The 27,340-nt window shown below is 42.4% G+C and overlaps 1 protein-coding gene across 11 annotated transcripts in view; it reads left to right on the top strand.

Annotated features, from left to right (window-relative positions):
- ESRP2 (epithelial splicing regulatory protein 2) overlaps positions 1-27,340 on the top strand; it is a 143,975-nt gene that overhangs the window by 71,501 nt on the left and 45,134 nt on the right. For 2 of the 11 annotated variants that reach the window (XM_082063077.1, XM_082063080.1), the window contains 5 exons: positions 11,627-11,758; positions 16,251-16,396; positions 18,002-18,123; positions 20,129-20,435; positions 27,179-27,260. The gene's annotated coding sequence lies outside the window, so the exon portion shown is untranslated. Of the gene's footprint in view, positions 1-4,042; positions 4,191-4,232; positions 4,381-4,933; positions 5,082-5,901; positions 5,983-11,394; positions 11,510-11,626; positions 11,759-16,250; positions 16,397-16,492; positions 16,728-16,797; positions 16,858-18,001; positions 18,124-20,128; positions 20,436-27,178; positions 27,261-27,340 lie in introns of those variants that run through there. The other 9 variants (XM_082063075.1, XM_082063073.1, XM_082063076.1 and 6 more) reach the window with 9 other exon arrangements.

Consider the following 27,340-nt stretch of genomic DNA (forward strand, 5'->3'; position numbering starts at 1 on the left):
TTAAGCTTTTAAGCTAGACACTTCCCGTATTTCAATTAATATAGTTTATTCTATTCTTCAAAGAGCTCTACTAAAGGAATAGTAATTACTAAAAAATCCAATGGCGGGAAAACCTAAGGATTTAGCTGTTTTCTATAACATCGTTAACTCCTTTGAACAGTTAATTATCTATCTCTAAAATCTGTTGTTTAAACACTGACTCTGAATGTGTAATTAGTGATTACATGATAGCAAATAAACGAATATAGCATGAAGATATTTTTTCTTTAAGGAAGAAGGATTTAAACCTGTAGAAAAAGAGGCTGGGGAAATGGAAAATTGTCTCTGCAGTTGTTAACAGAATGGAGGAGACTCCGTTCAAACAAGAAAATAGGGGCATGTCACAGTAAGAAACGCAATGAAAGTAAATCACTATGTCTCTAATCCATTTATAACTGGCCTGTGGCTGTCAGGGCTACAGGTGTTCGTGGAAATAAGTAGTGTTGCAGAAACTGTCAAATGCTTTGATTTTGTGACCAGTTATACCAGCTAAGGCAATGATCAGAAGTAACTCTATCTGCTGCCTCAGGGTATAAGCCGGGGTCAGGAGGGCACTCCTTTTAGTGCCCCAACATTACACGTGTCTCAGAAGAAGATTTCTCTTTGTGTCTTTTCTAGGAATTCACATTCCTAGAAGCTTTAGATAGTTGATGATTCTGGACAAAGAGACCAGTTTTTTATTTAATATAAAACATATCTGTAGAAATTCCATCCTGCTTCAAACTGGAAGCGGAAGGTAAGCCGGGATTAGAGATGCTGCCCTGGTGAGCTGCGTGCAGGGAACTCCTCTGTGCCACTTGTGATGTTGGCCTGTGCTGTAGTGCTCCCAGTTTAGACAAGAGAATGGAAGGTGAAGGGAGGTACCCATGGCTACACAACACATCTCAGGTTAAGAGTTAGAAAAGTGTAAGAATATGTTACCATAGTTAAGTATAGATCTAACAAAATTGTCAACATACTGCACAGGTAGGCAAAATACTTCCAAAATTTTATTATTAAAAGACTTTGCTGACTTTTTCTAGAATTGATTGTTCAGGAAGATAAATGTCTTAAACTGGTATGGAATTAAACTTCATAGGGTTTTGCAAGTGCCTTCCTGGATTGAGAACAAGGAAGAATTAATAACAGAGAAAGTTACATTAAAACAATACATTAAAATTTAAGAATTAACATTTTTTCACGGTATAGTTAGAATGAACAGAGTTAAGTATATGAATTATATATTAAGTATAGAAATAATTTATTTTACAAAGCTTCCCACATCTTAATTAAAGCAAAAATTCTAGCTTTGGATTGCAAAAGCCTCTAAAGAAGTTTTAAACAAAAGCAAGGAACATATAGTCACAAAGCAATCTCAGTTTTGATCTGGAAAAACAATTTTTCAGAAATTAAAAACCAACAATCTTCAGACCGAACACCTGCTCTTCAGGCATTTGATTTCAGCATGTCTCAGAGGTCATTGCAATTAGAAAAGCAATCCGATAGGAAGCCGGGTGTGCTGGGTGTTATTCGCGCCCTCGCAGCACGAATCTCCATGGCTCACCCCGTCGCTGGGAAGGTTGGACGGGGCAGGTGCCGCCGATGGCTCACAGCTCTTCACCGAGCTTCCAGTTCCAGGAACACGCCTATCTCATTGCCTCTGGCCTTCGCTTCTTTTATAACCTACAATATCCACATATTCATTAGTATATGGAGAAGATGATACATATTTAGAAAAGATTTAATGAGCTAGGAAATCGTCGTTTTACCTTTTGCTCAATCAACGTAAGGAACAATCCGTACAATAAGTTTGTGTTTGTGTGCACACATCTGTATGTGTGCACACATCTGTATGTGTGCACACGCACTGTTGTATACAGGAAGAGATTACATATATAGTGTGTCATGTTTTTTCACAGGATAAATGAAGTCTTTTTGCTAAAGTTAAAAGTCAAATAAACACATATGTTATAAAAGCAAGGAAGATCCCTAATTGTGTAATGAGTTTGTTCCTGCATAACTGTTGTATGCATTAGTTAATCCCCTTGACTTTAATATGACCACTCCCAAGCTTAAAAGTATGTGCTGAACATTTAGCTTTTCAGAGGAACCAGAGTATAAAAAACTTCTGAGCAGAAAGCTAATTCCAGGGATATTTTTTGTCTTTTGGAAGAATGTTCCTAATATGTATGTACTCTGCCCGACATTATTTCTGATACCTACAACAGTTTCTTCACGCGTAGTGTATTCCCACGTGTTTGAAATACGAGGTGCATCTACTATCTGAAGGTATTCAGAAGTTGTAACCGCCACAAGGAAATTATTTTATATATGAAGAAAGAAAGAGCCCACCACGGTCACCCAGCCTGAGTATGTAGCTATCGTACACAAGCTCTTGTTGGCTAGCAAAGTATCAGAAAGTCCACTTTTGTGGAGTAATAGCACATAATAAACTAGATAAAGAACGGGCTGCAGACAGCTTCTGCAGAGCATGCGGTGTGCTGCGTGTTCACACCCCAGCATGCCCTGTAGCAGCTTGTTTGTACATCTGTACCCCCAGGCAGCAGAATCCTTGTTTCACCTTTTGCTCAGATTTCATTTAATAGGTGCAAGCAGCCCGGGTAGTAGAAATACGAAAAACTGAGTATTAGATTGGTTAAATTTAGTCTGAATACCATACAAAGCCTTCCTGACTATGGTATATCAAAGTATATATAAGAAGTGAGGAAATTTTTAATGTAAAATCAAAGTCTCTATAAACATGAAAATGGTGAACACCCCTGAGAAATAAAAATTTGAAAATGCAGATTCTGATCTATTTGCATAATGGAAGGGTTTGAGATTAAAAATAAAACCCATCAGGCATAATGAGATTTGCAATAAAAACCAGAAGTGTGCAAATCTAATGGTAGCTTCCTCTTGAAAGAGTACAATACTTCAGGTACTGTAATATAAAAGCAGTGCTGTGGAGCAAAATAGGAGAGTTTGGAAGTTGAGGACATTGCTAATTTTACTTTACTCAAACTTTTGGGGCATGATTTGGTTAACATTAATAGAAAAGACATCAGAATCTGGAGATATACTTTTGAAAAGTGCTTAAGAATACTAATAGCTTCTCTTCTATATGCATAAATGATGGCAGCGGCGCAGTTCTCACCATCTAACTTAAGGTATTTAACTAAGGCGGTTAAGTTACAAAACTGGCTTCCTATGGCTTCAGGAGCTGTCTTAGGTTAAATTAAAAGCTTGATGCTGCCAAACAAGGACTTCTCTCTTCCCTCCACCCTTCTCCTGTCACCCGCTCTGCTCTTGGCTGCGTGATCCCACTGCTTACCTTGAGCCGCCTCTGGAACTTATCTGACTGCAGGCTGTTGAGCCTGATAAAGCAGCAAAAAATTATCCATGTCCACCTTCCAAGGGTGCACATTTCTGCTAGGCTAGTGAGTTTGCTTGCCTGACCTTGAGAGCAGTCGGATAAACTCCAGAGGCAACGCAAGGAAGATGTGGGAGAAAAGAAAAAGGAGCTGGCAAGCAGGGACAGGACTGGGTGCCATCCAGAACTGTTCATTTGGCTTGGCCTCCTCTCATCCTCTGGAGTCCCTACTTAACCCGTAGAAAGAAGTAAGTAGCTCCTGAAGTCATTTAGAGGAAGATCTTATTCCTCTGCCAACTATATAAAAAAATGAGATTACTTTTCCCGTTTCCCCTGGGCTTTGTTTTGTTTTTCACTCAATACCTATTTTGATGTTTCTTTCAGTGTGGGACTTTGTTTATAATTCTTCCTACTGCATCATTTGTATTAACAACATATCTTTTGTTCTCATTATTACTCCTCTTCTAGCCATATAATTGCTTAGTGTCTGTGTTCCTCTGCAGTTGCTTTGGCTACATCCATTTGAATTTTCTGCTCTGTATGCTGTTGTCTATTTGATAACATAGTTCTTTCTACAGTTGCTTACTTTCTGTATAACATTGAATTTGGGTTTTTTTCCATTGTTTGGTTTGGGTTTTTTTCCTATTTCAGTCTTGGTTCTCCAGCAGAAGACTTCAGGAGGTTGTAACAGAGCAAGACGTCACTAGCACGTAGGAAAAAAGCCTCAGGAGAAGTAAGAGACAACACTTTGCAACAAGCCAGACTTGTTCACTTATTTGTTTAACCCCTGACAAATAGGGTGAGTCAGAGATTTGGCTTTTTCCTTGTGTTACGGATCTAGCCGACTGTTTGGTTCAGAAAATGCTTCCATCGAGCCAGGGATTTGAATTTCTCCAGTTCTGTAGCACCGTATGGCTGTAGCTCCATGAAGAAGAGAGCCGCTCAAAGGAACAGCCGCACGTCCTGGAGCCGTGGGTCACGCAGCACAGGTGCCTCAGCTCTGGTGTTGTGGGAAGTGCTGGCGCTGGAGGCCGGAGGGCGTCGGGCTGGGCCGGTGACCGAGGGGCGGCTGCCAGGGGGCGGGGGGAGGAGAGGGAAGGTGCAGCGCTGCTCAGCAGATGTGCAGAGGGCTGGCTGGATGGGTGAGAACGTGTTTGGAAGCTATGGTGTAAATCTCACTTTCCGTGCATGAAACTTAATAGGTCTGAAGATTACTTACAGTTTTTTATATCCCTGTGTCACCTATCAGATAAGCATTCTTTCTGATATTACAGAAAGAAAATGTAGTAACCTGTGTAGGATTTTTCAGAGCCACAGTAGGTGGTTTGGAAATAGAACCCAGACTTTCTGATTCTATGGCAGCTCTTTTCCCATTAGGTTCTTTCTTGTGTACCTCATGCTACTCTGCTGATAGTATTGGTGTACTTGTTTTTGGTATCAACATGTTCTCTTTATATGTCTTTCCTGATACATACATAATGATTTTTCAACTTTTTTCTCCTCCTACATCCATACTCATTTCCTCTCTCCCTTGTTCTTTAGCCACATCTTCAGCTGGTCAGGTCTGCCCTGTCAGAGGTTTTGTAGCACCTGGGTCACATTGGTGCTAAAAGAAGGAAGCTCACAATATGAAATATTGGAAGATGGATAAAAAGATCCGTTTGAGCTATTGTACCTGTGAGGCATTAATGTAAATCCTGCCAAGCCTGTGTCTTGAAAACTACCCTGTACATTTTCCTTCTCTCATAACTTGGACTTGCAAGTGAAAGCAGATTGACATAGTATTTGAAAACAGAGGTTATACTACGACACAGAGATGATTCATTCTGCTTGGTATTTTGTATGTCTATTTTCTTGTCTTTTGTCTTCATAAATGCATGACATCATGCACAAATTGGATAGTGTAACTACCAAATGAATCTGCTTTGTGACTGTGAATCATCCTTTAACACTGTGAGGTACTGCTGCAATGACAGAGTTTGTTATCTGTAAACTGTGTCTCTTAACCTGTTGCTGAGTAGGCCATAAGTGCTTTTGGAAAAGTTATGGAAGCTTTCCTGTCTATTGGCCCTGTACATTCCTGGCATACTAAGACAGGAATTCCAAAGAATCTCCTCATGAGCTATTTATCAAGGTATTAGTCACGTAGCAAGCCATAAAGAGTTACCTTCTCTTCTGGGCCAATGTACATAGGTAATGCTTCCATTGTTAACCATTAACATAGTATTGTAAGAATTGTTTTGATCTACTAACATTCAAAAGTGTTTTAATTTGTGTGCAAAAATGGCATACATTCACAGGCTAAGGAGCAGCCCTCTCCCAGGGTGTGGATGTATGTGTATGCACAGAAAACAGAGTTCAGAAATAAACTGAGTTTCTGCTTGTAAAATTCAGGGATTGGTGATGGGCTTTCTTGTACAGTAGAATATAGAATCAGATTAGTTTATTATGGTGACGCTTAGTTGATCTGACAGAGTTTGGTCTATTGCATTTCCTTTCCTGTTTTACAGATGACTGAACTTTTCCCTTGGGATACGGAGTGAGGATTGAAGTAAGAGGGCTGGCTTTGGTCCTTCAACTCCTTTCCCAAAGTAAAACAGATAAAAGTAAAATTTACTAAATCTCAGTAACACCTTTAAAGAAAGAGCAACTTTGATTCTAAATTTAGTTAAAATCAGTAGGGATCTAACAAAAAAAAAGTTACGCACAGCACTACCAGGAGTATGAATGTAAATTTGGCAGCTTTGCTCCTGGCACCCAGATCTTACTGAATGCAAGCACAATGTCGCATGCAGCAGTGGCCAGCGTTGTGTCCGATGGCCTGTGCGGTGCGCAGAGATGGGTTTCACTCACAGGCCTGCTGGAGCGGAAGCGAACAGCGTTGGTGCCAGCACTGCCTGTCTGCAGGCCTGCTCCCCACCCTGAGCTGGCCCTTTACTGTAGGAAGCAAAGTGCAAACATGTCCTGAGGGTGGATTTTAAGTTGAATACTAATTAATTTGAGCAGGGTTTTCTAAGCTTAAGAGATGGTGTGAAAGGCAGGTTTTGGCATAAATAAATAAACAAAAAGTAAAACTGGCATCTAGAGGGCTGAGACCTGCGAATGTAAGCACGAGCTGGGGGCAAAAAAAGAAAGATGTTAGCAAACCTCTGACTGATTTTAAGTGCATTCGTGAAAGGTTTAATTTAAAACCTGTATATGACAAGTGTATAAATTGGTTTTGCACATGTTCTGGTAGCGTTCCGGAATGGAATATTGTGGCAGTCCCCTTCTTCGAGCATTTGAAAAGTACAGTTTTGTTTTCACGTTATTCAGTGCAGAAATGTGCTTTCTTGTTTCTGTGGAAGCCGCTAGAGAGCAGCAAATATTTCGAGAGTGGTCAGTCATGAATGTAACTGGTCAATTGCCATCAAGATGATCAGTCAAGTAAGGATGGTAGAAGAAGCAGAACCGGGTCACTACTTGCCCAATTTTCTTACAGATCTAGTCTGCTTGTTTTCTTGGTATAACTGTGAGTAGACATTACACGTTTTCAGGTTTATTCCTACAGGTTATTTCTTTTCAGTAACCTTCAAAATAGTATCTACTCCATTCACAAGTTTAAGCAAGTGCTTACTCATCATCACGAATACCAGTTCACCAGTTTGAAAGGCAGGAGGTGTAAGAACAAATCATTGCTAAGGAGAAGATTTATCTAATTGGAAATTTGTTGGTCAGTCTTAAAATTGGCAGTGGATTACAATCTGGCTTGTGTTGGTAAATTTTCTTTATAGATATCGCTTATCTCTAAGTGGTTTAGCTGAAAAAAAATATGTCCGGACCGGCCCTTTGATTTTCAGCATCAGCAGAGAAACGGGGCTTAAAGAATGTGGAAGCAAAATCTAGCCCAGACTATTACAGATTATGTTTTACTTCCTCCATGTACACATTCAACCTTTAATAATGTAATTTTATGCCTTTTAAAGTAACTTTCTTATTTAGGTCTCCAGGGTAGGATCAAAAATATCTATGATAAAGCTGAGTTACGTTGTGTTCTTTTGATAGTGAAGGTTACACGGGTACACTGGCCAAGCTTTGCCGTGGCTGGGGCAGCATCGCTGTATTAGAGCAAGAGCACGGCTGATGGTCGCACTCCCAGCATTGTCTGACCCGCTGCTGCGCCCGCGGGGAGGAGAGAGCGAAGAATGCAAATGACATGCGCTTTTACTGGCGGTAAATGGCAAATAAGAAATAGACATTTTAAAAGGGAAATTTAACATTGCTACATAAAAACTAAAAAAAGAGACAGAAGCTCATTTTTTTTGCTGTTCCAAACCACATGGTTCTGCTGGGTGAACTCTTGTGTTGCCCAGCTTAGAAGCCTGCAAAACCTTGCTAACACCATTCCTAGAGAAGAGTATTGAACAGTTTTCTGTCCCACGATCCCATTCGCATCCCACAATTTCATGAGAGTCCAAATATTTAATCTGTTTAATCATTCTGTTTCACAGATCTTGTGCGACAGACTTTCCTAGCAATTCCTGCCTTGTGAAATACCCCAGCCTACCAGCTGGGGTACCTACCTATCAAGAAATAAGAAGAACAAAGCAATGATAACAGAATTGTGCTTTAACTTAGTACAAATAATACTTTTTAAACGATCAAATGGTTCTGGATTTATGTGAGATTGTTTCAGAACATTATGAAATTTTGCATTTTGGCAGTGAGGGAGTTAACAGCCTGAGGCTGCACTGGGCTTTCAGAAGCTCTAAAAATATATAGATATATACATTTTTTTAGGAGTTCCCTGTATCTTATCTAGAAAAGTAAAATCTTGCAAATTTGTTTTCCCAGTTTTAGAGTATTTCTTTGGTTCACGGTTTTGATCTCTAGAAAATGTATCTCAAAGCAATATGAAACCTTCATCTTGTTGCTAGTAGGACCACAAGCTTTCCAGTGCATGTGACTGAACATTCCAAACATAGCTGCGTGCTGACAGGCGCAGCTATTCTGCCCGTGGGCAGGGCCGGGGGTTTGGGTTGTGAGTGAGAAGGTGCCCGCTGCAGCAGCCGTGGCTGCCGGGAAGAGCTCGCTGCAGCAGCCATTGCGGCCAGGCGAGCAGCGCAGCCGCCTCTTCCCTTTGTGTCCATTTAGGATGAAAACTAAGAGAATCAGCTGAAAACTCTTTTGTCAGAGTCCTAACCAGATCGAACAAAATGGTCAGAGCTTTTGAGACTTTGAAGTTTCGGGTCACCAGAGGAGTTATTAAGTAAATACTTGAAATACAGCTTTCCTTTTCCACTGTCATGATCACTATTTTTTACATGTGAACTAGTGCATATAGGCCTGAAATGAGAAGAAAATGACTTGTTTCTGTTCTTAGCTTTGCCTCAGGACTTAGCTTAATGATCTCGTCTAGTCTAGCTTGAGCTGGCTCAGGAGATCTCTAGGCCTGTGTATCTGCTACTGGCTCTACTCAGAGGACGCCTGACAGCTCGGATTCGGGAACAGGGGCCCTTGCCTTGGCTGGACTGTGGTTGTTCGCACCCGTACTCTCCACCCTGCTGCTCTCCAGGGATGTTGCAGCCATTCACACAGCAGTTGCTGAATTTTTGCATATTTTTGGACATGTTTTTCTGTGTTTTAGAGCCTGCCATGTTAAAGAACACCAAAATCTGTGATATTTATCTGCAGTGTCTTGGACTGTAAATTGCAGCTACTGCTTCACAAGCTTCACAGCTGCTGTAAATTGCAGCTGCTTCACAAGCAACTCTGCTGAACCTCTGCAAAAAAACGTAAGAGGCAGGATGCACATCAGGCTTAGCTTTGTTAGGCAGAACTGCAAAGCTACTCTCAGATCACCCCCTAGACTCCAGTTTGCAGCAAGGTGTTCTGAAACCATGCTGGGTCAGGGCTGCTCCCATAGGCAGCTGAACCTCTGTGCAGCGGAAACAAGGTACATACCTAGGAACAGGATTTTCGTCAGCATCCTAAGCTCGTTCTCGGTGCAGCAGAGCCGTTCTCGGTGCAGCAGAGCCGTTCTTGGTGCAGCAGAGCCGTTCTCAGTGCAGCAGAGCGGTTCTCGGTGCAGCGTAGCCGTTCTCGGTGCAGCAGAGCCGTTCTCGGTGCAGCAGAGCCGTTCTCGGTGCAGCAGAGCCGTTCTCAGTGCAGCAGAGCCATAGAGCCGTTGTCGGGGCAGCAGAGCCATAGAGCCATTCTCGGGGCTGCAGAGCCATAGAGCCATTCTCGGGGCAGCAGAGCCATTCTCAGTGCAGCAGAGCCATAGAGCCGTTGTCGGGGCAGCAGAGCCATAGAGCCATTCTCGGGGCTGCAGAGCCATAGAGCCATTCTCGGGGCTGCAGAGCCATAGAGCCATTCTCGGGGCAGCAGAGCCATTCTCAGTGCAGCAGAGCCATAGAGCCATTCTCGGGGCAGCAGAGCCATAGAGCCATTCTCGGGGCAGCAGAGCCGTAGAGCCATTCTCGGGGCAGCAGAGCCATAGAGCCATTCTCGGGGCAGCAGAGCCATTCTCAGTGCAGCAGAGCCATAGAGCCATTCTCGGGGCTGCAGAGCCATAGAGCCATTCTCGGTACAGCAGAGCCGTTCTCGGTACGGCAGAGCCATAGAGCCATTCTCGGGGCAGCAGAGCCATTCTCAGTGCAGCAGAGCCATAGAGCCATTCTCGGGGCTGCAGAGCCATAGAGCCATTCTCGGGGCAGCAGAGCCGTAGAGCCATTCTCGGGGCAGCAGAGCCATAGAGCCATTCTCGGGGCAGCAGAGCCATTCTCAGTGCAGCAGAGCCATAGAGCCATTCTCGGGGCTGCAGAGCCATAGAGCCATTCTCGGGGCAGCAGAGCCATTCTCAGTGCAGCAGAGCCATAGAGCCATTCTCGGGGCTGCAGAGCCATAGAGCCATTCTCAGTGCAGCAGAGCCATAGAGCCATTCTCGGTACGGCAGAGCCGTTCTCGGTACGGCAGAGCCATAGAGCCATTCTCGGGGCAGCGGTGCCTGCTGAAGGGGCTTCTGTCTGCTGGCTGCACCTGCCTGGCGGCCCAGAGTGCCGGAGGCCCTGCTGCAGGGCCGGGAATGGCTCTGGCCCAGGCTGCTGAGGAGAAGGGGCCCTGCCAGCCTTCATGAGGAATGTTACTACCTAGGCTCGACGTGGATAGCTGAGATGCCAGTTACTGCCCTGACAATTTCATTCTCTACAAGATGTTCTTCAGCACTGTTGCCCACCTTACATGGGTCAGATACTGTTTCACTAATTCTGACAAGGTATCACAAATTAACTCCTAATAGTGTGCAATTAGAAGGTAAGCAGCTGGGGTTTATAACTCCTAGCAACAAGCTCGATTTTGATCTTCAAGGCACGCCTTAAGCCTCATCTTTTCACCTACCGTCTCCCAGAGATTTCGAAAGGTAGTCTGGCTAGTCTTGTGACTCAGGCATCTCTGTTACTTTGCTCTCCTGACTAAAGTAAAGAACAGCTAGAAAGACTTGCATAGTGATCTACTTTTCCTGTGAGCAATTGCTATATTTGGTAGAGTGTTGTTGTAGGTTCACAAATTGTAGATTGTTGAAGTTGTAAGTGGAATAGGAATTCCTAGAAGACTTTTACATTAGAATATTAAATATATTGGAAATCTTGCATCTGTTTAGTATGGGAATTTTGTATCATCTTTGAAGAATAAAGTTACAAGGTCTAAGATAAAATATCACTTAAAATGTCTTTTTTTTTTCTTCCCTTCACACACTGCATTTGGGACAAATCAAACACCCTGTGGCTGTTTCTTCTTCCTTTGATTTGTTTTTTATGCATTTCCTGTAAGCCATTGCCAGAATGTGTTTCAGGATCAGATCAACTTCTATGGCACAGGGGCCAGTGTTAGTAGCTGATTATCTTTACCCTCGTTCCAGGCGGTCCCGCGGGATGCGGCCGCGCTGCAGGCCCGCAGCGGTAAGCCGGGGTGGCTCCTGCGCTGAGCCGCTAGAGGCTGCTCCGTAAGCGCGGCCCGCGGCCTCTCCCTGGACGGGGGGAGTTCATGTGTGCGCTGCAGAAAAACAGTGCTGGAGCAGTTCCCTGAAAGGCAACACATTCCTCCTGGCTCCTGGGATGGTGAGGAGCTGCAGAAATAGAAGTAAAAGAAAAATAACTGAAGACTTCCTTTTCTGATTTCTGGGCCATTTTATTTGCTGGTTATAAGCATAAACAGTGGAAAACAAGATCTTGCTGATCGATGCTATTTCTATTACAGGTAGGCCATTCTGCTCGCTGAAACTGAGGTGAACACAGAAAAATGTACGCAGAAGAGCAAGTTAGAACTCGTCAAAAACATCAAGGGATTTCATCTTCGGGCATCCTTCTGAATAACTGCTTAAGGAAAAAGGTATGTGTATATATACTTATATAGTTTAAATACATATCTGTATGTAAAAATAAATATAGATGCATGTTGTTGAGGAAAGGGTTCCTAACAAATCCATTCATCCTTCTGTCCTCTGTTTCCATCATCTGCTGGAGTTTCCTGTTCAACTCAGATGAGAAAGAGGGATTGTTTTGTGTTCACTGGAACTGCTGTCTCTCCAGTAGCTCTGCCAACAAAATACTTCATTTTGATGTTTAATAAGGTCATACAGGGAATCACTGGAGGTTCTGTACTAAACCCCGGATCCCTAAACTTCAAAAACATTATCTAAGACCTTTCAAGCAAGGATGAACAAAAACTACATGTGGATGTCATGAGTTCTGATTACCAGAATGAACTACATCATATAGATTAATTGCATTTAACAGAATCTAGAGACAGATTCACAGGAAGAAGAGGTAAGAAAGTATCAGAGCCAAACATGGGCTCCAGAATGACCTCCCAAAATGGACCTCCTGACACTTCCATCAGCAAGTTTAGTATTGTGGAGCTGAAGGGACAGTCAAGTCAAGAGTTTACTAGTAGGTCAGTGCTGATTCATCTGGGCTGTTAAATGTTGCATTCGTTAAGCAATCATTGAGAAAGAAGCTGCTTCCTGGAGATTAATGGGTGGTGGGGAAGGCTCGATGGCCTGAGGCTGCTTTTGTTATTAAGAGGTGGCATGGGGAGGCAAACAGCTGGCTGCATGGTATTTATTCACGAGCAAAGCTGACTAACAAATAGGGGCAGGATGTTTCTAAATTACTATTTCAGCCATCAGATTGGAGACCCTCTTGAAAACCTGAATCACTTCCAAACAGACTAAAGTTATACTTAAAGGAAGCAACTGTTCATGTGTCTGTGCATACTGCTATAGATGTGGGTTCAGAACTAGCTAAAAGGATCACTCAAAGCACATACAGTCGTGCATCTGATGTGTTGAAAATGTCTGTCTTTCATACCATCAGGTTTCTGAGATATTCTCGGAAATAAACACATTCTTGTCCGAGATCAGTTTCTGTCTCACACATCGATGGTATAAAATATTGAAGGATAGTGCTGTACTATTACTTTTCTTCAGCTGTTACATCTGTGCTTTAGCTATCCCTCTGAAAAGATTTGAAACTATAACGTTCCAAAAGTCATTCGAAAGATCCGGAGGCTGAAATAGTTGCTGTGCTTATTTTAAAATACTGCTAAGCAGCTACTGGGTCATGGGTGCGTGACCCATTAACTAATGAGGAGTTTGGCTGCTTACTGTTTAATCTCACTTTGTTGCTTTGTCTCCTTCTGTGCTTGTATCTGAAGTAAATAACTGTTATGTCTTTAGATCAATATGGTCTGTACTAAACTGATTAGGATTCGTGCCATACCATGTTATTTATGACACCTTAAGGATATCTGTTCTTATGTCACTTCTCACACTAACATTATATTAGTTTGAAGGACCCTATCAGTGCATAATATCACGATCATTCTTCTTGGCAGCGGCACTCACTGAAGCAGCTTGTAGTTAAAACAGAATTTCCAGCCCCAGCCAACCCCCAAAAGAAATAGGTTGTGAAACTGCAACTTAATTTAGCTCAAGGCTAGTTAGGGAATCAAGGCTTTTGAAAATTACCTGAAAAACTTACTTGCCAAAACAAGTTTTAAACTCGTGGCTACAAACACAAAATCAGCTTTTTGCAGCGTGTGATGAAAGGGATGTTGCGTCACGGCTTGGGCCGGTCTCACAGCTTGCTGAAAGGGGACACTCTTTACTCTCCTGACTGGATGTCCCTGTCTGTGTAGGCTCTGGCAGTAACAGACGGTGCAGAACAAAGTCAGCCTGCTGACTGAAAGGTGCTTTACCGATGGGTTAACGAGTTGCATGTGGTCAGACTCCAGCTGGGCCAAACCACAGCAGGTACAAAGAGATGGGATTCGTGAAGCTGGGAAAGGGCAGAGTGGGGAAACAAGAAGGCCATCGCTCTTCTGGCAGCGGCAAGCTGTCAAACCAGCTTAGTTGCAGCATTTAACTTTAAAAGGTGTGCTCAGAAGTTTTGCTTGTAAAGGCAAGTGTCAGATTGCAGATTTTTCTGAACAGAGTTTAAATTTGGAATTCATTTCAGATTTGCAGGTGGTCATGTGAACCTGTTGCCTGATAACTATCCAAACCATTAAAATTTTAAACTTAGGTATTATCTCTATATCAACGTTTGTTTGTTTAATTTCCCTTAGTAATACCATGCAATGAAACAAAACATACAGAGGGTTGAATACCCTCAGCCCATTTGGCAGTCATCTTACCATGCCCGCTGAGATGAGAAGTGGCAGAGCAATCTGTCAGTTTACTGTGATTTTAGCAGTTCCTTGAACTCTAGTCCAGCATTCTCTGCAGTGCTGCTGAGACTATTGATTATGGTATCATTCATAACCTTGGGTTTTGTTCTTGTCATCTGGAGCAATTCTGAGCAGCAGGTAAAGCCATCCCAAATGTCATAAAATGTCTTCGATGGCTATTTAAACTGAAGCAGATGACTTTGGGGGAAATCAGATAGCATGTACCTGCCTTTTCCGCAGTAGACTCTGGAAGGCTGCACTTGCTGCTGTAGAAGCTCTGGCAGGTAACCGGGGTGAATTATTGTCTTTGGCTGACAAAACTGTTCACAAAGCAAACTTCATCTATACCAGGTGTGGGAGAGTTTTCCTTATTCCGAGGCTGAATAGATCTTCGAAATGCTTTTGGCAGGCCAACTGTTAGTACATATTTCTGTGTTAACTAGTTAATTCACACAGATTATGAAAAATGATTGGCTGTAGGCCACATTAGAGCTGAACTAAGTTGTGAATTGTGTTTGCCTTCTGGATCATAGCTTGACTGCCCTCATCTTCATAGTAGAAAGTGTTCAAGCAGAGGATGCTGTGGTGTTCAGCTCTAAAGGTTAGTGTAGTAATTATGAAAGCTAAACTGAGCAAATACATGCACATTTGCCTTTTAACGTATGTGATGTAGCATTTCTATTAACAAACACTGCTACCGCTGAATTTTCCTGTGGACTGTAAAATTTCCTCATTTTTTAGAGCCACAATTCAAGACAAAAGACTCAGAGTATTTCCTTCTTCTAGGTTGAAAACCTCCTGTTCTCATCCTGCCCCACTGAGACGAGCTGTAGAGCAGTACAACTGCAGCGGCAGGACGTCTGTCCTCCTGCCCTGGGTGTACTGCACAGTCACGTTTTCAAAGGGGACTGAATTCTGGATGGCCTGTGAAGAAAAATACCTGTTTAAAAAGGGAAAGGGAAAGAATATCCATGGACTCTTCAAGACTTCTGTCTATCACCTCTGTATTATGAAAGTCTTGTATCCGATTCCCACATGTCATTATTGTATATAAAAACATACATATTTTATATTTAAAATTGGATGTGTCTATTATCCTGTGGTTTTCTTTGTAGTGCATATGAAGTGTCAGACTTATTACTGTTTGAACATGCCTCCTATATTTTTTTTAGATACAAGTACTTGTTTTTATACTCTTCAGGGTAAAGAATGCAAATTGGCCCAGAGAACACCCAAACCTGGGGGAGCAGTCTAATCACTGGGTAGAATTTGACGGTCATCTTCCCAAGACATTAAGGAGAATTATTAGAATTAAGTTGAAGGAAGCAAAGAGAAGGCTAAAGATGATGTACAAATGTGGAGCAGAGGTTTCTTCTATAATGCTTTTGTAAAACATAACCAAGAATCTTTTCATGTGAAGTTAGTAATTTAAAACTGACTTTGCAAATCCAAATGGTATTTTATCAGCACAGTGGTTCAGCCATAAAAGTAGCCTAGGTGCAGCTTAATGTTATGTCCTTCTATTATTTCCTGAACCGTATACAAATTAGTATGGATTATTATTTGAATGAGTCTGTAGGAGAAAATCCATAGTGAGATGTTGGTTCAGTTGATAGCACTTTCCATTTGACTTGAAGGTGGGACAGTAGCTGCAGAGCAGCGGTATGGGCTGCTGCGCCATTGCCATCTTCCAGAGCATTTCTCACAAGAGGTTCATGGTTTCGTGGCCAAACAGAAATGCACCATGATATTGTGTCTACTTAAAGGCCTCCCACACTAATTTCGGCTTTTTGGAGCATGCTTCACTGCATGCCTAAGCCAGTGTGTGGTCTTGCAGAGATTAAATGACAGTTATATTCTATTAGTATAATTCTACCCTTTAGCCATGGGCAGAGGACACAGTTTTGGAGTTTTCAAATAGAAAATGAAGGCAAGTATTACAAATAACCTGAAAACCTGCATTCACTGAATGTATTGCCATGGTGAAATAAAATGCTTCTAAGTGGTGCAAAGGAGTAGGGTACATCAAGCATGACATTAGCAATGCATTCTTTATTCAGAGTGGATTCAGGGTCCAGAAAGCATAGTAAAACTAATTTATGTAAAAATAATGGCAATAAAGCTTTTCCTTTCTTGCTTTAACTTTCAACAGGAATTCACCCATGTACTCTTCAGGACTAGTAAATTATTTTTACAAGGCCCACTGGAATCTTCTATCCGATGACTTCTATTGAGTGTGCTTAGCAGAAAGCAACAGTTGAACTTGAATGCACAACTTCTTGAGAAGCTGCACAAATGGTAAGAAATATTTGATCTTTTGCAGGAATGTGGTTTACACCACGTTTGGGATCTTTGCATGGCCTAGGAAAAATTCAGTCAGGATCCAGATTTGGAGTAAAGCCTGCCATTTGAGTTGCTTGATATAGGTGAAGTTCTTTTCTGCGTTCTTAATCAACAGAAGCATTGTCACTGTCCTGTATGATGTCCCCGTCTCTAAATTGGAGAGACATGGATTTGGTGGATGGACCACTCAGTGGATAAGGAATTGGCTGGATGATCACACTTGAAGAGTTGTGGTTAATGGCTTGATGTCCAAGTGCAGACCAGTGACAAGTGGTGTTCCTCAGGGGTCAGTGTTGGGACCAGGGCTGTTTAACATCTTTGGCGACGTGGACAGTGGGACTGAGTGCACCCTCAACTGGTGTCAGCGTGCCTGGGGGAAGGGATGCCATCCAGAAGGACCTTGACAGGCTTGAGAGGTGGGCCCATGCAAACTTGAAGTTCAACAAGGCCAAGTGCACATACAGGCTGGGCAGAGAATGGATTGAGAGCAGCCCTGAGAAGGACTTGGGAGTGTTGCTTGATGAGAAGCTCAACATGACCCAGCAATGTATATATGCACCCCAGAAAGGCAACTGTATCCTGGGCCGCATCAACAGAAGTGTGACCAGCAGGTCAAGGGAGGTGATTCTCCCGCTCTGCTCTGCTCTCCCCCTGCCATGGCAGGGGGTTGCAACTCAAACCATTCTGTGATATCTTCATTCCCTTCCAAAGGTCCTGTCAAGCTGATGTCTTTTGATTTGTGGCTAAAATATAATTTCACTCTTTCCAAGTAAGGTCAGATATCCTGAGTTTTTGAATCCTCAGAGCATTCTGCCAGTCATGCCTTCTGTTGTATTAAGGATATCGCGTTGAGGTGCGTGAACTGCAGCTGTGGCCCTCTGGCACGTGGGTACACAGAGGGGGAATGATGAGAGAAAGAGATTGTGCACCCATTCTGTGTGGTACTTGAAGTTCATATCCAACATATGACAGCAGAATTGCTTTCAGCAGTTCAGAAGCAGTCCTAGCTGTACTGGCACAAACTTAATTGTCTTAGGGTTTTAAGGTGCATCCTTATGCAGAGTACATGACAACAGCATAATCCAGATGGAAAGCAATTACTAAAGTTTAAACAAGGAGCAACTGTTGCATAGGTGTAGTAACTTCAGAGCAAAGCTGCTTAGACATGAAGACGTTGCTGAGAGGGATGGAGGAAAGGTATCATAAGGAAGCGTTTACGTGGAAGGAACATGTCTCTCCTAGGCAGTCATTGTAGAAGAGGGCCCTATGTAATGCTGGTAGAAAAGTGAGAGAAGAATTTTCAAATAAAATGTAAAAATATGAAGTGTATAATGGCATTCTAGTAGATGTGAATTTTACCTTGTTAAGGCAGCTTTTCTTTGCAGTGTCACTTCCTTTCACTGGGGGGAAGAGGGAGACAATAACAACTGTATGTCCTGAATGATGTGTTAATACATATTCAGGTTATGCCTGTGATAATATTGTGGGAAACTCGTGATTTCTACAGATGTTTGATCATTCTGTGGTGCTATGTACTCAGCTAATATTCTGCATTTTCAGATACTCAAAAGTATTGAAAAATATAAACCAAAGGAAGATTGTAGGAAGCTTGAGATGCTGAAAGGGAAGAGATCAAGTGTCTGCCTTTGGTCCAAACTTGAAAACACTGACAGAATACAAAGGTGAGGAATGAAAATTAATATACAGCAAAGGATCTATGTATATGTGCGTGTAGATATACATACATACGGGATCACATATTTGGTGAGCTTGCTATCCAAACACTAACATTACCTTGGTTGAAATAAGATGTACTTTGATCTAGGAAATAGATTAGGAAACTGAACTATTATATTTTGATTCTTTGAAATCTGACGTTGAAGTCATTGAAGTGGTTCGAACAGTATGTAAGTTAGTGTATACATCTTTATCCTCTAAAGGACTGAATAAATGAAACAAATAGATCCCCAGCTCTAATTTTCCTTTGTGTATAAACAATGCTTTTCAAATTACTGGGTTTTGGCTCACTCAAGGACAGTGATTCAAATGAACTCCTTGATGTTTCACCCCCAAACTAATTGTTCTTGACACATGCTGAAGTTTTTGTTTCATCTTAAAAATGAAGGTGGAAACTGGGGCTTTATAAGTTTCAGAGCATTCCAATACACGTCCTTTGCAACCATTGTGCAAACCATCATGCCCAATGCCGAGTTAAGTTCCCTGTTGAAATGTGACAAATGTTTCTTGTCATCTAGCCTTGACTGTATTGTGGAAATACAAATGAAGACTGAGGAGCAAATTTTGTATTAAATAGCAGCACTTGACAATGAATATTTGTTGCCCACGAACCAGAAACTATTGGCCTGAGTTGCACAACTGTTGGCTTATTTATCCCTTTCTTGAAACAGACTTGACTTTTTTTTCAGCCGAGACTGTCTAATCCTGCTGTTTAACCTGTGTATTGCCAGTCACTTGGGATTCTTCTAAGAAAGGCATCTTTTGTCTTCTACATGAAAGGAAAATAAAAGTCTGTCTTACGCAGCATATTTTCCATACAACAATGAAGAAGTTACTCTATGATTGTGTGTACGTGGTGGTTTTGTAAATCCCTTTGGGCCTAGTCTTGAGAAAGGCAGCTAATCCCAGCAAAAGGGTGGTTTCACATGAAGGCTTTGCAGAGCTGTGGAACACATTCCTCCGCCCCAGTTGCCCAGGCTGTTTGCATACTGGGGCTCTGGTTGTTACTACAGATAAATTGTGCAAATAAATGAAGCTGGCCTTCATTTTACACCTACTAGTTGTGTTTTGTCACATATAAGCACACAACCTCCTCCTTCCTCCCCCCCCCCAGTGTATTGTGACTCGCATGGAGACTGCTGCTCCTTTGCAGCAATGGAGATGCACCCACAAATGCTTGTCTGTCTCCACTGCTTTCAGGCCTGTGCAACCAAGTTGTAATTCTTAAAGTACAAAACCCTTCCCACTGCATTTGAGCCTACATTGTCTAACGTGTGCTGCAGGTTTCATCCTCAGAAAAGTTAAAGTAATGTTTTTAATTTTCTTTAGCTGTCTGCCCGTAAATATTTTCCTCTTTAAAGAAATCCTGAAGTGAACTTGCATTAAAATGATGTTGATTTTTTTCTGTCCTTTCTTTTAATTGTTGTGATTACAAAATCCTGGAGGATTCTGAGTTAAATTCCCACAGAATACAATTACTCACACTGACTCCACCTTACTGCTGTGCTAGTAACTGTATCTTATTCATCGTCATTACTATCCACTCAAGCATTAGAAGCTGCTATAATTTGTAACATGCCACAAAAACTAAGAAATACTTAATGGTAACGTGAAGTCCCATTTTCAGTGTGCAGTGGTGATAAAACAAAAGCTGGTTTTCTCTCCTGGATCAGAGGGCTGGGTGAGGGAGATCTGTGCAGCTCTGGGGTGATTCCTCAGTAAGGAGGCTGGCTGCTCGGCGTGCTGTGGGCGCTTTCACACTGCTTCAGTTTCAGCAGCGACTTCTGTGCTTTGGCTTTGGTTGGGTTTTGTTTGTTTGTTTTTATTGTACTGAATGTGTGTTTAAAAACTGTTTCTTTGAATATAGGGTGTTAAAAAGAAAACACTACAGATTCTGGTAAACACTGAGTGTTGATAGGACTGACAGATATTTTCATATAATAATTTCAGTTACAGATAAACCAGAAAAAGGAGGATGCAAGTGATCTAGCAATTATACCACGATGCTGCCTCAGCGCACTGAGAGTTGTTTACATGTAATGAACCCTTATCCTGTCTGCTGGATCCAGTCAGCCTGGCATTGCTCTAATGCAGCGTTTGTATCAGCCCAGGGGGATCTGAGAGGAACCTACCCATTCATTTGCTCCTGGTCACAGAGCAGCCACCAATGCAAAAGCTGGATTCAAACCGATGAAAGGGCAGGAGATATATGATCAGTATCCGAAGCATCAAATACTTTTGAAAAATACATCTCATGGTAAGCACTTTCCCAAAACCTTGTGTGAACTATTTAACTAGAGCACAAAGACAGGTGACGTGCACTGGCTTTGCCAGCCAGCCAAGATCTTCTGATCTGGCTGTTTATGCCTCTTTACCTCCAGTTACCTCTCTGGAGTACAGGAGGCTGCTCTGCTGAGCAAGAAGCACTAAGAATGCTCATAAAGGTGTGGCTTAGCTCCCTAGCAATTCCATGGTAACAGGGGCGTAGTAAACTAGCCTTAAGTAAAACAAACAGGCTTTGTGGAAATCAAAAGTTGAGAATGCAAGCTGTTCACATCTCTTTGATTAAAGCAGCTAATCTTTGATTGAAGGTGGTGGGCTCCACCTTGTTCCCCTACACCCAACAGGTTCACACGGGTTGGGTAGATTAAGTCTTGTGCTTTCAATACCAATGCAAATGAAGGTTTGTAGTCATTTTTGTAAGATGTGTTGTGAGAAAAAGATATTAAATTTACATGTTATTTTATCACAAACATAACGTTAAGTAAAAGGAAAAGCCTGGTATCATTTATTAAAAATCTCATTACCCTGTACAGAATGGCTTATCTTACACTGGGAAGTACAGGGCAGAACCCATAATACTGAAAAAAATCTCCGCCCTTTGTTATTGAGTCCTTTGCTTTGTCTTCCTCAAGGGAAATTATGTGTTCCCAGCAGTCCTTCACCAGCACAAGTTCAACTCTTACACGAGACAAAGAAGATTGCTTATACTTTCATCTGACTAGGCAGAATTACATTTATAGACGGCGTTCCCTTCTCCAGGAATCTACACGGTGAAAGCACACCTTTTTTCCTACTGTAGTTACACGCTCAGACAGGGATTCCTGCAGAGCTAGAAAGTAATCCAGAGATCTGAAGAGGCAAGACCTGTTCTGCAGTCCTACAACTTCCACCTATACAAAGTAGGTGCAAAATGCTACCCAAGGTGACTCATCTATAAGGGTGATAGCCAGCCTGGCTGCCTCTAGTGACAGCTGAGTGTTCAGTAGTGGTTGGCCGTAGAAAAGCTTGACGTGCCCTGAGGCCATGGCTTTGCGATGCTGTAGGGTAGCAGCACCCCTCTTCCCGTTCCCATGAGTCTTGTTTTTGCCAGGATAGCTGTTTGTGGGACCAGCCTGTGGACCGAGTGAGGGAATGGCTGCATCTTCAGGGACACTCTACCAAACTGCGGTGGTGCGCTGTTCTAGTTGCTTTTAACTGAGTCAGATCCAGCTTTCTGAAACTGGATCAATATTTCAAAGCTGATCCACAGTGTAGCCCCACAAATAGTAGTGCTGAGGAATCAGAGGGGACGGTGAGCCAAGAGTGGGGTAAGGATGAGTGGCTGAGGCTGGATGAACAAGGTATGCCTGAAGTTTATATTGATGTCAAACATATTTTATTAGGAAAACTACAGTTTAAGTGGACAGCTTGTCATATGTGGCAGGCCAAACAACTCCTAACTATTCTCATTTCATCAGTGGGAGTATGTTTGCTTATGGCGCATACTAGGATTTAATCTATCTGAAAAATAATGAAGGAGTAGATTGGACTCCTCTGGCTCCGTGCTCACACAAAGCAAAGCACCGGAGAGTGTAAAGGAATGGTTGGAAGTTAAAGTTATGCCCTAGACATCTAAGTCACCCAGAGCGGTATCAGTACATGAGCTCTAGTCACTGTGTAGCCTCTCCCAGAACGTGCCAGGCAGCTTTCTCATGTGCATGCCCCAGGGCTCTTTTCCTCACCACCATATATTTTGGTGTAGAAAGGGCAAAACCTTCATGTATGTTAACTGTATGATTGAAATAAATACTTGAGAAAACCAAGGAATGACGAGGTGACATTTCCTGTCAAACAAGGGTGTGCCACATTAGCAGAGCGTTGTGGAAAGCGGGTGTGGTAGTACTGGCACTTATAAAACAGCTCTGTCATGGTGCATTATCACAGCTCCAGCTTATTGGGAAGGGAAAGGGCAGAACTCATCGCACCCGCTCGCCATGTGCTTAGTTATTATCTGTGTTTATGAAGCAATTCTGTGGCTATTAAGTGATAAAATGCACTGAATTGCATCATATGTCTTATTAAATTCAAAATGTATGCAGTATGCCAAATGGAAGAATCTAAGCAGAGCTGTCTTCCCCCTACCCCCCCCTGCTTTTTTTGTTACTTGAATACATTTCACCTCTGTGCAATATGTTTCTGAAAGAACGTTTATTTTCAGGAATTCATATCACTCTCTGGTGTCAGATATATCAGTAAGGACACTACTTCTACCTTCCTTCCACTGTATACTCCATAGCATATAGAATCCGTCCTCAGGCCAAAGGAAGAAGTGTATTTGTTGAATTATGCTCAGAGGTTAAAGTGAAGAGGGGATTTGTTGAATAGATACACAGAAATTTATTTGAATGAGAGTCTGATTACTGACAGAACTAACTATATAATACAGTTCAGTGTGAACTAGAGTCTTGGTGCAAGCAATTGCATCTAGAGGTGCTGGTGAAAAAATGAGATATCTTGGCAAAAACTGTAGTTGTCTTATCAAGTTACAAACGGTAGAAAATAAACTCATCTAATCTTCCTAGCAACTGGCATATTAGTCCTTCTAGATTCTGGTACTGAAGAGTCAGACAAGACCATGTGCTTCCAACACAAAGACAATAGAAGTTGTACCAGAGCCCTGATTCTTTGGGTAAGTTGTTCCATCCTTGTAATTGGGTAGAACAGGACATAGAGCACATTTGAAGTACCCCTGACAGGTCCCAATCATTGCTGGTAGAAGTGGAGCAAAACAAACACAATCAAGGTGAAAGAACAAAAAAACCATTCAATGATAGGTCTCCTATCATGTCTATTTTGGATGCACATAATTGCATTCATCAGTATATTATACAAAATACTTTGATGAAATGTTTTTAAAAGCCTAAGGGCTTCAACAGGTGATTAAGTTTTGCTTAAGTTTTGCATTTATATTTTACTTCTATTTATACTGTGGTGAGAAAAAAACGTGTATTAGCATGTCTGTATGTGGAATAAGTTTAATTAAATTATAATGAAGAAGCAGGTTAAATATCAGAGCAGCTAAATCAAATGGGAATTAAATATTACAGGAACACACCCTCTTTTTTATCAGGGTTTTCAAGTCAGCTGAGCGCCTGTGATACAATCTGAATAAAAGACAGAGCTTTGTAATGTGTGCCAAGGTGCTCCCATGAGGCCAGTGTCAGCCAGTCGCCAGTAAAGCCTGAGAAAATGGAACTTGCATAGGTTCATCGTTAACTGTGTCATTTGCGCAGTTGTTTGTCATTGAGCAATTTGGACTTCCAGTGTACAAACTTTGGCGTTCACTTGATGGTCAGTTCTTTCTTTCACTGCCGTATTGCAGAATCGATTATCAGCTCTCAACAACTGAGAGCAGTGTATAACGTGAGAGTCTTTTGGTGTAGATAGTGGCATTGACACGACTTATATTGTCCAGCTGTTTTTATGTTTGCGCGCAAGGTGACTGGAGTGGATATCTTAAGTTCCAGATGGCTTTGGCTGTCTCACTTTGAAACATCCGTGATTCTGAATGCCAATGAACTTCTGAGAACTTTCTCTGAACGCATTAATGTGTGGGAATATGGTGGGCTGAATATAATTAATTCATTAAAGGAGTGAATACAAAAATTATTCTGTAAGAAGTTAAAGGATGACTGGATTTCCAGTCTTGCTGTTCCTATGTTTGGAAGCCTCTGAGTTGGTCTGTTAAATATAAAGTATAAAATGGCCCAAACTAAAGGTTTAATGTAGCCATCAGGTCATTCTCATTTTCTATTATGAGGAGTTAACCACTTGTTCTTTTCACAAGAGGATATGTTGAACTTTAAACATGCAAAGGAATTTTAAACTTTATTGTTTGCAAATTAATAAGATTAGTCTATTTAATTGCATTTAAATGAAAGTGGATAAAAGCCAGCATTTTGGCTTTTAGCTATTGTGGTTAATTTTGTTATCGATTTATGTATGTATTCTTTGCTGAAGTGTGGCAGTAAGGATGGTGGTAGGGGTCTTTTTTCCATCACAGCTGGTATAACAAACAACTCTTTATACTAAACCTCATCATTAAACAACAGATTTTTACTGTTGGATATTCAGTCACGCTGACAGACTTACAAACTGCTGTATCCTTTTAATGGACAGAGAGGGAGGGTTGGTAATAGGAGTAATCTAAGGCTGAACATCAGTTTCCTTAAAAACCTGCCACAGAAATAACATTTTCCATTGGATTTCCATTTTCATATGATACCTGAGACTAGTAAAAAAGTGACCAATTGCAATGAAAATATATGTAGGCAGATTCTAGGGGCTATAAAGCTTCACACAAAGTGAATTTCAGTCCCAGGTAAGGCAGATTAAAAGGTGCAGGAAGTACTTGCATATTCATCTCATTAGGTAACACGCATGCCTAATTTACAGCAGCTTAAGGATCCTGCCTGAGCTGGCTGCAGTGAATGGTATGAAAATTCAGCAGTGAGATCAGATTGGCCACTAGGAAGAAGTTTCTCCTGAGCAGCACAGTGCGGCTTTGGAACGGTCAGCTCAGAACGGGGCTGGGAGCCCCCCCGGGAGCTCTGCCGCACACAGCCCGGCGACGGGCCAGCTCAGAGCGGGGCTGGGAGCCCCCCCGGGAGCTCTGCCGCACACAGCCCGGCGACGGGCCAGCTCAGAGCGGGGCTCCGAGCCCCCCCGGGAGCTCTGCCGCACACAGCCCGGCGACGGGCCAGCTCAGAACGGGGCTCCGAGCCCCCCCGGGAGCTCTGCCGCACACAGCCCGGCGACGGGCCAGCTCAGAACGGGGCTCCGAGCCCCCCCGGGAGCTCTGCCGCACACAGCCCGGCGACGGGCCAGCTCAGAGCGGGGCTCCGAGCCCCCCCGGGAGCTCTGCCGCACACAGCCCGGCGACGCGCCGGCCGGCCCAGGCTGGCCTGGGCAGCACCCGGCTCTGGGCGCCGGCGTGGACACGAGGGCTCCCAGAGGTCCCCACCAGATCACCCTGCAGTGATTCATTCCAGAGAGCTCTGGTAAATTTTTGGCAGGAAAGCATTATTTCCAATGAGGGAAAAATCAAAATTCACTGTGTATTTGTTGCAAACTCTTCACTTAAATGTAAATCTATAATATTAATCAAAGACACTACTATGCATGCATGTTTGACCTGTCCATCAATTACACTGAAAAGTAAATGCTTAGATCTTCAAAAGCCTGATACCTGTAATCTGGAAAATGTGGCTAAACAGCATATACCTGTCCTGCAGTGGGAGCCAAGCCTGTATCCAACCTTTGTAGAGTTGAGACGCTGGATTGATAGTCAGCCCATAAAGGAGGGAAGCTACATCAAATAGCAGGGAAAGTATTTTTGTTTTTATTTATCTAGCTTAGTCACCAGGTTTATGTTTTAATTTATCTGTGAGTCCATGGAGATTAAATTCCGACTGATGCAGGATTCTAAATGAATGCTTTCAGTATGGCTTGGTGGGGCTAGTATCTGCAGGGGAAGGACCCACTGGAATCCACCTTTCTGGAACATGTTTGCATATTGCCCTGCTTTTGTGCATATCCCGATGGAAATTATTGCAAGGTTCTGCACTGCACTGTCACCATGACAGACCTACCTGGCAGACAACACGTCAGATCTCTCCTAACATCTGGACAGCAATCAAAGAACACTGTTGAGCAGTTGTTCCCATGCCCTTTCCCACTCATTTGCTCTTAAAGAAAGGATGCCAGAAAATTCCTTACATATCGGTTTATGTTTCAGGAGTTACAGTAAGCTCCTCCTTCAGAAAATAGTACTGCAGATGCTTATAATCCCATCCAGGAGCCAAGCACTGAATGGGTCTGAAATCTACATGTCTTTTCCCATGTGCTTATAGATCACTCACAGATCTTTTACTTGCTGTGCCTGGAGATGCTGATGCACACAGAGGATGTACCACTACCCGTGTTGTCCAGTTAAACACCAAGGCTGTGTACTTATTTAATTTAGCATCTCTGCTTCTCAGAACCACAAAATGATTTTGTCTGGAAGAGGCCCCTGGAGGCCACGTGCCCATCGTCCCTGCCCCACCAGCATGCTCCATTTGGAAGTTAGACCACACTTGGAAGTTAGTTAACTTTTCTCAGGGCATTTCAAACAGTTTTACAAGGTTAATCATCATCATTGTCTTCCTTTTAACTGATGAGTAAAGTATTCCTGAGGAAGACAAATAACTTTTCAATATCATACAGGTTTGGAACAGGAGACTGATTTTTAGCTTCCCCGAAAGGTAATTGGAGTATTCCTGTAGATCTGAATGTGGCCAAGATGTTATTACTCCAGGTCTCATGCCTCCGAGTTTCATACTCCTTTTTTATTAAGAAGGCTATAAGAGAACTTCAGTGATTAGGAAATCCAGTCCACAGGGGGTTTTGATAATAATGTGGTAAAGGTAAAAGGGGGAGGCGGTGTTTCCTTTTCTATAGTTTTTGTCTTTCTTTGTCTTGATTCATGAAACTGGATAGTGTGTATAGTGAGGATGAAATTGTCACTGCAGGTTTGTCCATTACAAGCACAATGCATTTAATGAGCTTCTTCAGCATTCTCATGTGATCTAACTGTACAAGCATTCTATTTTCCAGCTTGTTTGATTAAAAAAAATCACAATACCGAACTTGCATAACAATGAATGTCCATCTTTAAAACCTTTATTCTCCATCCAGTTACATTTATGAAACATTATCCTTCCATGGAGCCTACGAACAAGAACCTCTATAAATATGCCTGCCAGGATTAAAGCTAAAGGTGAGCAATAACTCTTGATTTCAGCAAGATCTTGGTTACAAATTAACTTTGTTAACGTTCAATGTACAAGGGCTTGTCCC

Source organism: Streptopelia decaocto (genome assembly GCF_964273445.1).
Source record: "Streptopelia decaocto genome assembly, chromosome: 11".
NCBI lineage: Eukaryota > Metazoa > Chordata > Aves > Columbiformes > Columbidae > Streptopelia > Streptopelia decaocto.